This window comes from Gracilinanus agilis, chromosome X, assembly GCF_016433145.1.
Source record: "Gracilinanus agilis isolate LMUSP501 chromosome X, AgileGrace, whole genome shotgun sequence".
Classification (NCBI taxonomy): Eukaryota; Metazoa; Chordata; class Mammalia; order Didelphimorphia; family Didelphidae; genus Gracilinanus; species Gracilinanus agilis.
The window spans coordinates 71049011-71063026 of NC_058136.1; positions in this window are offsets into that span (position 1 = coordinate 71049011).

Genomic DNA, 14016 nt, shown 5'->3' on the forward strand with positions numbered 1-14016 from the left:
TAGAGCAAGGGCTTTTTTTGGGAGATGTTTTTGTAGTGACGGATTTTTGTGAGTTCATGAAATGATCAGCTTTCCCAGGGAAGGTCAAAGGAAGACAGGAGGTGCCAGTCTCTAGAGCTGACTGACTGACAGACTCTCTCCTCTGGATTCCTGTTCCTTTGGACAAGAATCATTTTGATTTGCTTCGGATTCCTGGGGTAAAGGAGACGAGACTTCCTCGAGAGCGCGAGCTCAGGCTCTCACTCAAGAATTCGAGCAGAGGAGTTGAGTTGCTCTTACAAAGCCTTTCAGGATTATGAGAGTGGCAGAGGGTTAAAAACTGGGGGGACAGCTGGGTAGCTCAGTGGATGGAGAGTCAGGCCTAGTGATGGGAGGTCCTGGGTTCAAATTGGGCCTCAGACACTTCCTGGCTGTGTGACCCTGGGCAAGTCACTTGACCCCCATTGCCCACCCTTACCACTCTTCCGCCTAGGAGCCAATACACAGAAGTTAAGGGTTAAAAAAATTGGGCACCACAAAGCCTGGGAAATAGTGAATGCATGGAGTGCTTTGCAGAGTTGGAATCATTTTTGCCTACATCCATCCTCACTTGATCTTCTCAACAGCTCCCTATAATGTAGGGACGGTACCATTGGCCCATTAGACAGGTGGAAAAATTGAGGCCCGAAGAAGGGATAGGATTTGTCTAAGATCACATAGCTAGTAAGTGGTAGAGCTGGGCTCCAGTGACACTGCTGGTGTGATGAACATCATCAGCTCGATGTCCACTAATGTCTCAGGGAAGCAAACCCCTCAAGGACCAGTAAGGAAGACATTCAGTTACAGAAATGAAGGCGTGTTCCTACCTGCTGTGCATTTGCTGCTAAGACAGGGAGAAATCTCAAGACCACCTCTCTGACCTCCCTCTGGCTTTCTGGGGAAGCAGGCAATAAGCCATCTTCCCTCCACTCCCAGAGCCTCCCTCCCCAGGATAATGCCTTTCGGTGCTTTAAGATGCTGCCGTGGGCAGTGATGGATAAAGAGGATCACCAGGAGTGGACGGTGCCATTAGCTCAGCTGGATTAATTCTCAGGTGGGTGAAAGGAAACATAGTCAATTAGTGGCAAATGGTACCAAGGAAATTGTGGGCATTCGATTGATGATTGATGCTGGTGAGAAACAAAATGTATTCCTGAGATTCTCCTGTGGCTTCTGTTTTGTTCCTCTGCATGTGACAGAATCACAGTTCTGCTCTTAAAGCAGAACTTCAAAGATGCCTCAGCAAGCACTGCCAATCAGACTTTCCTCTTGCCCTTCCAGTTCTGGCAGATGTTGTCACAAGTGGAGTTTCCAGCCTGAGAAAAAAAGCCTTCTCATTTTGTAACAGAAGGACCTGTGGATGGATTGGGATTTCCATTTTACAGATGAAGGCTTGGTTGAGATTTAGAGTTGCCAGTCACAGAGATAGTAACTCTGTCATGCTATGAGTCAGGCCATAAGCTTTCCAGCTTTCTAGCTTGCTTTCTCTCTCTCTCTCTTTTTCTCTCCTTTTCTCCCTTACCTTGTGTCTTAGAATCAATACTATGTATTGGTTTTAAGGCTGAAGAGCGGTAAGGGCTAGGCAATGGGGTTCAAGTGACTTGCCCAGGGTCACACTGCCGGGAAGTGTCTGAGGCCAGGATCTCCTGTCTCTGGGCCTGGCTCTCAATCCACTAAACCAAATAGCTGCCTCCAAGCCATAAAGTCTCTAAATACTACCTCCTCCAGCCTATTGGCCCTCTGCTTCCCTTTCCTAATCCCCTTAAAGACTTGTCACTAGAGATATGAGCTGATTTCACTTGGTAAACTCAGGACAAAGGGTGTTGGGAGCATCTTGGAGAAACACTTGGCTAAAGACAAGGCTGTTTGTATGGAGGCAGCCCATAAAAGTAAGAGAATTCTTCCCTCTTTCACTCTTCCCTTCCTCTTTTCCCTTTGGCTTTTGGTTGGCAGAGACGATTGGCACAGAGTCATCCACGTAGCTCGGCTTGCCAAGGTAGACTGGGTTGGAAGCTCGATGAGGGCCCATGGGTGCTGCGCCAAGTGGAAGTGGAGGGGGGATGGAAGAGGGGAACTGCCAAATCCATGACAAGGTGCTTAAAAATGAATTAGGAGGTTATGTGGTTTAATTGAATCAGTTGAGTGCATAGATTCAGCCCTCCTTAGATGAGGGCTTTCTGCCTCCTTTGGGGCCTCATCCTTCTCCTTTGAAGTTCATTTAGCCCAGTGGAAATCTCTCTTTTCAGTAGCTTGGCTCAGGCGAGGAGGAAGCTGGCAATGCAGCGGAGTAGGAGTCTGGCCTCTTGGGTTGTGGCTGCTGGTTGCAATGTGGATCATCCAGCTCTGGGCCCATGTTCAAAGAGAAGGCAAATGGGTTGGATCAGAATTCTCATCTTTGTCCCTGCATTAGACGTTGACTTTTAGAACGTGAAACTGAGCGCCATTCTTGGCCGGCTCGAGACGGCAGGGACCATTGAGCCATCTGGTCCAACTTCTACATTTTATGGATAGGCCCAGAGAAAGGGAATGACGGTGCCAGGCCATGCCCAGCCCTCGAGCTCCTAGCTCCCTCTCTTCTGGCTGCCTCACCTTTCCAGAATTTGCAAAGGAAATGAGATCCTTGGGGATGTGGTCTTGAGCGAAGACCAATATTTCTTAGGCAGAATGATGGGAATGAGTTTGGAATGGGACCTGGGGAAGGCTGGAGAGCCTCGTGCCCACCGTCTAGGGCCCTTCTTTCCCCCACCGTCCAGCAGCTGGCTCAGGGGGAAGCAGTAGGCTCTGGCTGCTCCACACAGGGCAGCCCTGCTGGGCAGCTTGCCCGGATGGGCTTGGACAATCGAGGCACAGATAGCATCTTCTTGGTAGGGAGCTGGCCCGCAGGCCAGGCTCCAGAGCTCCGGAGGTGGGGCCCGGGAAAGAGCTGAAATGTAGCCCCACCTGGGCAGGCCTGCACCCAAGCCCCCAGGCCCAGGCTCTCCGTCAGCCCAGCAGACCTACACAAGGCATGCGCAGGCTGCAGTGGGACAGGGCTGTGCATTCTAAGCTGACGAGGCTACATCCTCCCCGCTGCTGTGGCCGCTGCTGTGGCTGCTGCTGTAGCTGTTGCTGCCTGGGCTGCGGCTGCTGCTGCTACTCCCACGACGCCTCTTTGTCTGCCTGCTGTCTGCCCGCCCTCCCACCGCCTGCCAAGCCCTTTAGCAAGCCCTGTGCACCTGGCTCGCTCACTCCCGCCTCGGGGCCGGGGTCTCCTCATTTCCTCCCTCTGGGCCCGAGCTGCCACCTGTGTGCACCCTCGCTGGGGCCTGCTCTGACCACCCAGAGGGAATAGGGGTGCCCCTGGGGAGAGGACTGATCCCTGCCCGCCTGGGGGACCCATGCGTTGGGGAAGGGACGAGTGGCGGCAGCCCAGGCTCGGGAGGCTGCCTGCGGCTCAGCCTCAGCCTCGGAGAGGGGCGGGCACTCGGCTTAGGGCAGGGGTTTCGCTTGCTTCTTTGCTTGATGCCTCTTGTTTTTGCTGCCCGCGCGCGTTCCCAAATACCCAGCGAACCCGCCTGCCCGGTAAGGCTTCCCTGGGATGGCAGGTTAAAAAAAAGAAACCCAAACCCTCAAGCCAAACCACAGTTCACAAAACTAACCGGCGCGCGGACCACAGTCATTTTCTACCCACAGTCCTCTCCCACATGGACCACAGATACGGCTGCGTCACGCCCAGAGAGCCCCACTTCTCCACCCAAAGACACGCTGTCTCTCTTCAGGACCCCCGGCTTTCAGTTTGGTTCTGGTTTTCTGGTTAGCTTGGCTTCTCTTGGAAATACCTGCCCGCTTTCCGGTGACAATTAAACCCTTTTTTCTTTTCTTTTCTTTTTATTGTCATGCAAAACACACTTCCGTGTTGGTCATTGTCACGCAGGCCCCAACCCCCAAAAGAAAATCAAAGACCTTTTGCTCTGGGCACTCCCCGCCATGAGTCCTTCAGGGCTGAGAGGAGCCAAGTTTTCACAGATAATCATCCAATATTGCTGTTATTGTGCACCATGTTCTTCCGGTTCTGCTTATTTCCCTCTGCATCAGTTTCTGCAGATCTTTCCAGCTTTTTCTAAAATCATCTGGCTTGGAGGCAGCTGGGTAGCTCAGTGGATGGAGAGCCAGGCCTAGAGACGGGAGGTCCTGGGTTCAAATCTGGCCTCAGACACTTCCCAGCTGGGTGACTCTGGGCAAGTCACTTGACCCCCATTGCCTACCCTTACCACTCTTCCACCTAAGAGCCAATGCACAGTATTGACTCCAAGATGGAAGGTGAGGGGTTAAAAAAAATCAAATCAAATCATCTGGCTTATCATTTCTTCTAGCACACTAGTATTCCATCACCAACATGTACCACAATTTGTTCAGCCATTCCCCAGTCAAAAGATATCCGTTCAGTTTCCAATTCTTTGCCATAAAAAAGAACGGCTATAGATATTTTTGTACAAGTGAGCCCTCTCCCCCTTTTTATTATCTCTTTGGAATACAGTAAATCCTTTTTTTTTTTTTAAACCCTTAACTTGTGTGTATTGGCTCCTAGGTGGAAGAGTGGTAAGGGTGGGCAGTGGGGGTCAAGTGACTCGCCCAGGGTCACCCAGCTGGAGAAGTGTCTGAAGCGGAATTTGAACCCGGGACCTCCTGTCTCTAGACCTGACTCTCCATTCCCTGAGCTACCCATCTGCCCCTAAATCCTTTTTTTTTTTTTTTTTTTTTACGGACATAGTAGCTTCATCTTATTACTGTTCTAGCCATGGAGGAATAACTCAATCCCCCTCAAATCCAAGGAGGGGGGGGTCTAAATCCTTTTTTTAATGAACAAAAATATCAATTTTCTTTTCTCTCACCACACTTTTTTTTAAACCCTTACCTTCTGTCTTAGAATCAATACTGTGTTTTAGTTCTAAGGCACAAGAGTGGTGGAGGGTTAGGCAGTGGGGATTAAGGGACTTGTCCATGGTCCTGTAGCTAGGAGGTGTCTGAGGTTTTATTTGAACCCAGCAGCTCCCATATCTAGGCCTGGTTCTCAATCCACTGAGCCACCCAGCTGCCCCCAAAGTTGTTCTTACAGTGTTGATGTTATAGTATAAATTGTTCTCCTGGTTCTTCATACTTTCTCTCAATCAGTTCATAAAGGTCTTCCCAGATTTACCTGGAACCATTCCCTTCATTTGTTTATGGCATAGCAGTATTCCGTCATCCCTTCATATTCCAATACTTGTTCAGTCATTGCTGAAGCCATAGGTACTCCCTATGGTAGCAAAGCCACCATAAGAAGAGCTCCTAGACATAGAAATGGCTTCTTTTCTTCTTTCTTGGATCTCCTGGATGGGGGAGGGGAGGGGTCAGCCCAGTAGTGAAGCACTTGCCTGCCCATGGACTACATCACAGGAATATAGGGAGAATTTGTCATTTCAGTGTGGAACCTTCTAGTAATGTGCTTTGTAACTTCCCTCTGACTTAGGTAAGTGAATTCAACTCACAGAGCACTGGCAGAAACTAGACATAGACCAACATTTCACACCACATACGGAGATGATCTCAAAATTAGTACCTATTTAGATAAAAAGGGTGATGTAAGCAAATTAGTGCTTACATAGAAGAGATTATCTGTCATATTTATGGAGGAGGAAGAGAACACAACCAGACAAGAGATGGAGAGGTTCACAGGAGGTAAAATGGACAATTTTGATTACATTAAATGAGAAAGTTTTTGCACAAACAAAACCAAAACATCTAAAATTAGAAAAAAAGCAGGAAATTTTGGGGGAAAAGCTTTGCAGCAGTTTTCTCTGATAGCCTCATTTCTCAGATGTGTAAATCGAGCCAAATTTATAAGAATAAAAGCCATTCTCTAGCTGATAAATAGTCAAGGAACATGAACAGGCAGTTTTGAAGGAAGAAATCCAATCGATAGTCATATGATAAAATGCCTTAAATCACCAATAATTAGAGAAAGGCAAATTAAAACAACTCTGAAGTACCACCAGATTGACTTAAGATGGCAGAAAAAGAAATGACAAATGCTGGAGGGGATGTGGGAAAAGAGATACACTAATGCACCATTGGCGGAGTTGTGAACAAGACCAACCGTTCTGAAGAACAATTTGGAACTAGGCTCAGCAATACCACTACTAGGTCTGTAACCCAAAGAGATCAAAGAAAAAGGCAAAGGACTCATATGTACAGAAATATTTGTAGCAGCTCTTTTTTCTTTTTCTTTTTTACTTCCATATTGTTCATTTTTGTGAGTAATCTTAAACTAAAGCCCCCAAACATAAACCCAAATAAACGAGTGAAAAATCCTGTGTTTTCATCTGCATTCTAACTCCAACAGTTCTTTCTCTGGAGCTGGATGGCATTCTTTGTCATAAGTCTCTCAGAATTGTTCTGGATCACTGTATTATATAGCAACTCTTTTTGTGATAGAAAAGAACTAGAAACTCAGGAAGTGGGGACAGCTAGGTGGTGCAGTGAATAGAGAATCAGGCCTGGAGACAGGAAGTCCTGGGTTCAAATGTGGCCTTAGACACTTCCTAGCTGGGTGACCCTGGGGGCTTAGCCTTTACCACTCTTCTGCCTTGTAACCAATTCTCAGCAGGGAATCTAAGACAGAAGGCAAGGGATTGAAAAAAGAAAAGAAAGAAACTCGGGGAATGCTTATCAATAGGAGAATTGTTCAACAAGTTATGGTACATGAATGTGCTGGATTACTTTTGTGTAGGATGGCTTCAGAGAAACCTAGGAAGACTGGTATGAGTTGATACAAAGCGAAGTGAGCAGAACTAGAAGAATATTGTTAGAATAACAAATGATGAAAGACTAATCATTCTGATGAATACGGAACTCCAAAAGACCCGTGATGTGAAATGATAACCGCCTCCAGATAGGGAACTGATGAACTCGGAAGACAAATCAAAGGATATTGCTTCTCTTTTTTTCTTCTCCCCCTGCCCCTCCCCAAACACGACTCAAGTGGAGTTTTATTTTATATGACTTCCTATTTGAAATGAGCTGTACATTTCTCACCTTCTCAATAGGCAGGGAAGGAAAAAAATCCCTAAAATGGAAAAGAGTCCGGGAGGGGGCAGCTGGGTAGCTCAGTGGATGGAGAGCCAGGCCTAGAGACGGGAGGTCCTGGGTTCCAATCCGACCTCAGACACTTCCCAGCTGCGTGATCCTGGGCAAGTCACTTGACCCCTATTGCCCACCCTTACCACTCTTCCACCTAGGAGCCAATGCACAGAAGTTAAGGGTTTTAAAAAAAGAGTAGGGAGTAACACATTCACATGTGCTGTAGTTTGGCAGTTAAGTAGAGACTGAGTTGGAGAGATTAGAGTCAGGGAGGCCAGTTAGGAGCCTATTGCAATAATCCAGGCAAAAGGTCATGAAGGCCTGAACTACAATGGTAACTGTATGGGTGGAGAGAAGGGGATGGGTATGAGATATATTGAGGAAATAGAATCATCAAGACTTGGGGACTGGTTGATGTTAAAAGTTAGGGAGAGGGAAGAATAGGAGTCTGAGATTTCAAATCTGAGTAACTGGAATGAATGAATGAAAAAAAAAACCATTTGTCAAATGTGTGCTTTGTGCTAGGGCTCCAAATAGAAAAATAAGGTATATTCTGAAGTGGGGATGTTAGTTTCCATCTGACTTTCCACGTCTGTTGGAGAGGTCTCATGGTCCTCAGGGGGAAGCGTCGAAGCAGATGGTAATGCTTTTTCTTTAATGCCATTTCCAATGATAAAGCCATGCCCATTTCTGACGGTGAACTCTTCGACAGTGCTAAGGATTTGGGAGCCAAGAACTTTCTTTCCTGGGTTTTTAGCAGCGGTGACTGTATCACCTGTAGGAGCAGTTGCCTGGTCACATCTCCTGGGGTTGCTTCCCAGGGTGATGGCTGAAGGCACTTAACTAGAAGCAGTGTTCTAGAGCAGTGATGGGCAAACTAGCCAGATCCAGGCCCTAGTTTGCCCATCACTGCCTTAAGCAGGACATCTGGATGTGGGGGCCTAGTGATTAGGGAATTCCTGAATGGGGTGATGGGCAAACTAGGGCCTGGATCTGGCTAGTTTGCCCATCACTGGTCTAGAGAAACACTACCACTGTCAGGATTCTTGGGATTGTTTGCCATTCTGGGGCAGTTGGTCAACAGCAAGGAAAGTGGGTCCCTTCACTACAGTGATTTCTCTTCTCAATGATGTTCACAGAGCCATATCTAAAAGCAGGACTGGTGGTCTGGAGGGCACTGCTTTTCCTCAGGGTCTTGGGCTGTCTTCATCTGGGTCTCCAAAGAGGTAGTGATCAAGGTGGTTTGGCTCGCCTGGCAAAAGGTGCCTTTTGCCTCATAGGGTGCCTTGATGCTTTAGTTGGACTGAGTTACCTGCCCAGTAAGTGGCACTTAGCCGGCAGTTGGTGGGGATGGCCAGCCCCTTCTCCACAGGAGTTATTTCCTTGAATGGTGACTTTGAGGCTGGTGGTCTGGATCTGTTCTCAGGGTTCTTAAATTTAGGCTCCTGGGGTATCTTCGTCAGGCTTTGAGGGGAGATGGTGCTTGAGGTGGTTGTACTTTTACTTACCTGGCACATGCTGCCTCCTGCCTCTCTTTCCCTCGGGGTTCCTTGCTGCTTCAACTAGCTGACTTGTCCACCCCAGAGGAAGGATGGAGGAAGTTCAGGAAAGGGAGTTTAGGGGAGAATATGATGAGTTTTGTTTTAGATGTAATGTCTACTGGTCATCCAGTAAGACTAGAACTCAGGGAGAGGCTTGCGAGTTGAACACATGGGAACTGCTGAGGTCAATAAAAGCGTATGGAAAGAGATAAAAAGGAGACCTAGGGCAGCATCATGGGAGATCTCCATGAGTAGAGAGTGAGACAAGGGTGATGACCTGGCCAAGGAGACTGAATAGCTGGACATATAGGAGAACCAGAAAGGAAGCATATAATTAAAACCCATGGAAGAGTGAGCATCGGAGAGGAGGTGTGGTCAATAGTGTCAGAGGCAGCAAAGAGGTCAAGAAGGGTAAGAATTTTTTCTATCTGAAAATTTTTATTTAATTAACTAATTTAGAATATTTTTCCATGGTTACACGATTCATGTTCTTTCCCTCCCCTCCTCTCACCCCACTTCCATATATGTGTCATTGATCAAGACCTATTTCCATATTATTGATATTTGCATTAGGGTGATCACTTAGAGTCTACATCCCCAATCATATCCCTATGGAACCACGTGGTCAAGCAGTTGTTTTTCTTCTGTGTTTCTGCTCCTACAGTTCTTTCTCTGGATGTGGATAGCATCTTTCTCATATGCTCCTCTGGATTGTCCTGGGTCATTGCATTGCTGCTAGTAGAGAAGTCCATTACATTCAATTGTGCCACAGTTTACGTTCTCCTGGATCTGCTCCTTTTACTCTGCATCAATTCCCGGAGGTCTTTCCAGTTCACATGGAATTCCTCCAGTTCATTATTCCTTTGAGCACAATAGTATTCCATCCCTAGCAGATACCGAAGTTTTTTCAGCCATTCTCCAATCGAAGGGCAGACCCTCGTTTTCCAATTTTTTGCCACCACAAAGAGCACGGCTATAAATATTTTTGTACAAGTCTTTTTCCGTATGATCTCTTTGGGGTATAAACCCAGCAGTGGTATGGCTGGGTCAAAAGGCAGACAGTCTTTTAAGGAAGAATTTTTTAAAAGGTAATTGAAAGGGGGCAACAAAGGGCTTAATGGATAGAGAGTTAGATCTGAAGACATGAAGGTTCTGGGTTCAAATGTAGCCTCAAACACTTCCTAGTCATGTTGACTCTGAGCAAGTCACTTTACCCCCGTTGCCTAGCCCTTGATGCTCTTCTGCCTTGGAACTCAGAGTTGATTCTAAGATGGAAGGTGAGGGTTTTAATTTGTATTTATTTTAAAAAGGTCATTGAAGATGTCATTTCAGAAATCATTTGTTGAAGTTGGAAGCCAGACTGCAAGAGAGCGAGAAGTTTCTGTGAGGTGAGAAAACAGAGGCGTTTTCTAGGAGGGTGGCTGAGAAAGGGAGGAAGAAGATAGCTCCAGGGAATGGTAGGATTAAGGCTTTTTTAAGGATGGAAGAGATCTAAAAGTGTTTGTAAGGAGGGAAGGAGCCTGCTTTCCCCAAGGAAGGAGTGCAACATAGATAAGGACAGGTTGGATGGAGATGACTGGAGAGCAGGTGTCTAGGTCCCAGGGGGTGGGCATTTTCACCACCTCAGTCACATAATTCCAAATCGCTTTCCCGAATGGTGAATCGGATTTGCACCCAAAGCATCTATAACAGTCCCAACTTGTTGCAAGTGCCAACTAGCACTTTGGGCTTTTTTGACTTTTTATCTACTTCTATGCCTCCAGGAAGCCTCGAAGTTAGAAGAGAGACTAGGGCCCTTATCAGGCAGGACTCCTGGCAGCAGCTGCTGCCTTCCTGTCCCCCCAGATCAACGGGATTGTGGTAACACTAGCTGTACAGACTCCTGTGTCTTCATGTGATTTCTGAGATTATATTAGGGGAGAAGTCTAGTGGATGGCAGAGGGAGAGCAGAGGAAATTCTTAGTAAAAAAACAAACAAACAAATCACTTAGTGGGCCAGCTTAGTGGCTCTGTGGAAGAGGAAGAGCACCAGGTCTGGAGACATGAAGGTCCTGGATTCAAATCTGGCCTGAGACATTTCCTAGCTGTGTGATCCCAGGCAAGTCACTTAACTAAGCCCCTTTTGCCTAGCCCTTACCGCTCTTCTGCCTCGGAGCTGAGATCTATTCTAAGACAGGAGGCGAAGGCTTTAGAAAAAAAGGCTAGTTACGCGCCGTAATAGAGTGTTACAGACAAGCTCACTCCCCTTCCCTTCTGGAAAGGACCTAAAGGACACTGAGTTGAAAGAAAGGAATGAAGAAGAAAAAGAGAAAAACCAAGTGGGAAGAAATGGGGAGGCAAGGGCCCCGCCCAGCCGGGCTGACCTGCTGGTACCAGTACTTGTCTGGGAGTCCCTGACTCCCTCAGGACTCCAGAGCCTCTTCCTGGGCTTCATACCAGTCCCTGGCGCCCTGATTTCTTGCCTGTTAAAATGCCTTCTCGATTCCGGGCTTATCCCCCGCTCTGCTCACCTAGGAGGGTCCCCAAAGCTTGCCTTCCAGGGTGGACACGGATTTAGTCATAACGACAATATTTCAGATTTATAGTGCAGTTTACAAAGGCCTTTGTGTACATTATCTCATCTGATCTTCACAGGCACCCAACGAGGGAGATGCCCCCTTTTCTAGCAGAGACTCAGAGGATCTCAGTGACTTGCCTAAAGTCACACAGCTTGGAAGTGACAAGGCTGGGGTCTTTAAACTCCAAGTCCACTAATCTTTTGCACTGCCACAGAGCTGGGAGAAGGGGAAGAGCCAGCTGGGATGTGGGGAGGAGAGAGGAGGCAGCCTCAGCTTGGTTCTTCCCGTGCGTGCTCGTGCATGGATGGGTGCCCAGATCTCTTAGGACACGTTCTTGTATTGATCTCATTTTGTGTTTTGTTTTTGTGAGGACAGTCTCTCATTGGCTTGCTGCTGACTCTCATTCATTGTGTCCACTTGACGCTCTCTGGTGCTGCTTGTATTCCTCTCTCCAAACTCCTCCCTGGCTGGCTCTATAAATTTAAAAAAAAAAGTTTTATGGATGCCTTTTGTTCTTACACCACAGTGGCTTCCTGATAGAGCCTCCCTCTAACAAAGAAAGACAGTCAAGCAAAACCAATGCGGCGGCCGCATGTGCAGCATCCCATTCCCGTAGTCCCTAACAGCTAGACCCAAAGGAAGGAAATCAGGTTTCTCATCGGCTTCCCAGATCCCAGCCTGGCCAACTCAAGCATTCATCTCTTTTTCGTAAAGCGTTGCCGTTTCGCCCTTTCCAGGGCAGATGCAGACTTTATCTGTTTCCAGGTAGTTGTCAATAGTGTCTCGCCGACTAGTTAGGCCCGTGTGCCAATGGGGGAGGCTGAAGGGAGAAAAAGACCTTAGGCCCGGCTCCCCAATTTGAAGAGGAATCATTGTGGAAGGAGGGGCTAGGGAAAGAGGGAAAACTAGGAGGGAGGGGAAGAGAATGAGGGACAGGCTGCCAAGGTGAGAGATGTCCGGAAGGCCAACAGAAGGGAAAGAGAAGTACCATCAGCGGGAATGAGGAAAGCAAAGACCCGTTGGCCCAAAGGGCGGTCCAACTTTTCTCCATGTATTCCTGGAAAAACTTGGGACCAAAGAAAACGTGGTTCATAAAAGCTCTGTTAGGGGATGTCTAGAGTTTGGAATCGGCGGTCCTCGTTTCTTGGGAGCTCCTGGAACTTTGCCCAGAGTTGCCTAAGGAGAAGATTGAGAAGGGAAGGAAAAATTCCCTTGTCCTTTGCAATCTCTCATCTTCAGCTCTTTTCCACCTGTTCCTGAATAACCAGATGTGCTGTCTTGGATTGAGGCCCAGAGTATCCTCCTGCAAGCGTGGTGGCTAGAGGACAATATGGAGGGGGTGGGGGTGGGGGCTCATGGGAGACAAAACCCAGACCTTTCAGACAAGAGTGTTCGCTATCTCGGCTTCCGTGATCGGGGCGTTTCCTGGTTGGTCAAACCAGATTGCTCTTCACTCCGACAGAAGAACGGTTCTCTTGTGCCGAGAGGGGGTTGGGGTGACAACGAATGCTTATTGCTTCCCTCTCTGAGGGGGCACTTGTGGATCTTTCATTGTCTTTTGGGAAACCTACTGGGTCTAGTCAAGCGCTTGTTCTTCCTGGGGTTTTTGGGGGGCGGTGGGACAGACTACATCCTTCTAGAAGGATCCATGGGCATCCAGAGCTCTGGCTAGCATCAGGGTCGGGTGTTCATACATGCAGGGAGGGAGGTGCAGAATGAACGTCATCAGAAACAAAGTGCAGAGGTGAGACAGTGTGGGAATGGCCAGGGTACGTTTTTTTTGGGGGGGAGGGGGAGACATGGAGGAGCCTGGGCTGCTAGAGAGGAGCTAAGTTGAATCACACCAGAGGGAAGAACAAGCTTCAACTTAGCTGACATATATATTATAAAATATTATATTTATTTTTTGCCAATTATGTGTAATGACAAGTTTTCCCAAGTTATACAAATGCAACTCTTCTCTCTCAGTCCCACCTACCCTTCTGGGATGATTTTTTAAAAATGGATCTGGGGGCAGCTGGATTGAGAGGGAAGGTCCTGGGTTCAAATCCGGCCTCAGACGCTTCCCAGCTGGGTGACCCTGGGCAAGTCACTTGACCCCCATTGGCCACCCTGACCACTCTTCCACCTAGGGGCCAATACACAGAAGTTAAGGGTTTAAAAATAAATAAATAAAAATTAAAAAAAAAATGGATCTGACATGTGCCCTTAACTGGTGGCCAGGGTCTCTGTGTCTCCCTTCTGGAGGGAGAGAAAGGCCTTGGAGCCTGGCCAGGAGCTAGTGGCCCTTCTGGCCACCGGAGGCCCTTATGAGGGCTCTCTTGCCTAATAGGATTAATGCACCTCCAGCTTTTTACCTGGGGCCGCCTCAGAGCCTGCCTTTGCCCAACCTCTAATCCTGAATTCCCTAGAAGCCATTGTTGTCCTGGGCTCCCAGCCCCAGGCGGCTCCCCCTTTCTCCTTCACTGTGTTCATCCTTTTGCCGAGCCATGCCTTCTTCTATCCCCCCATGCTGCCTTTGGTTCTTTGTCTTTGTAGAAAGACTCTAAAATGGATTTTTTTTGTTTGTTTATAAAAGGGGGGAGGGGAGGGCAGCACTGGAGGCAGGGGAAGAGCAGCTTCGATCTCCTTCCCATCCCCCATCCTTTCCCATCATCTTGTGCCATCGTCAATCCTCATCACTTTGGGACTCGCTCCTGTGCTCTCCCACTCTTCCCCCTCCCCGCAGCACACTAATGAAGGAAGGGGAGAGCCGCTAGCGGTGTTCAGCCATTCAGAAACAGTGAAAGAAATCATGGGAC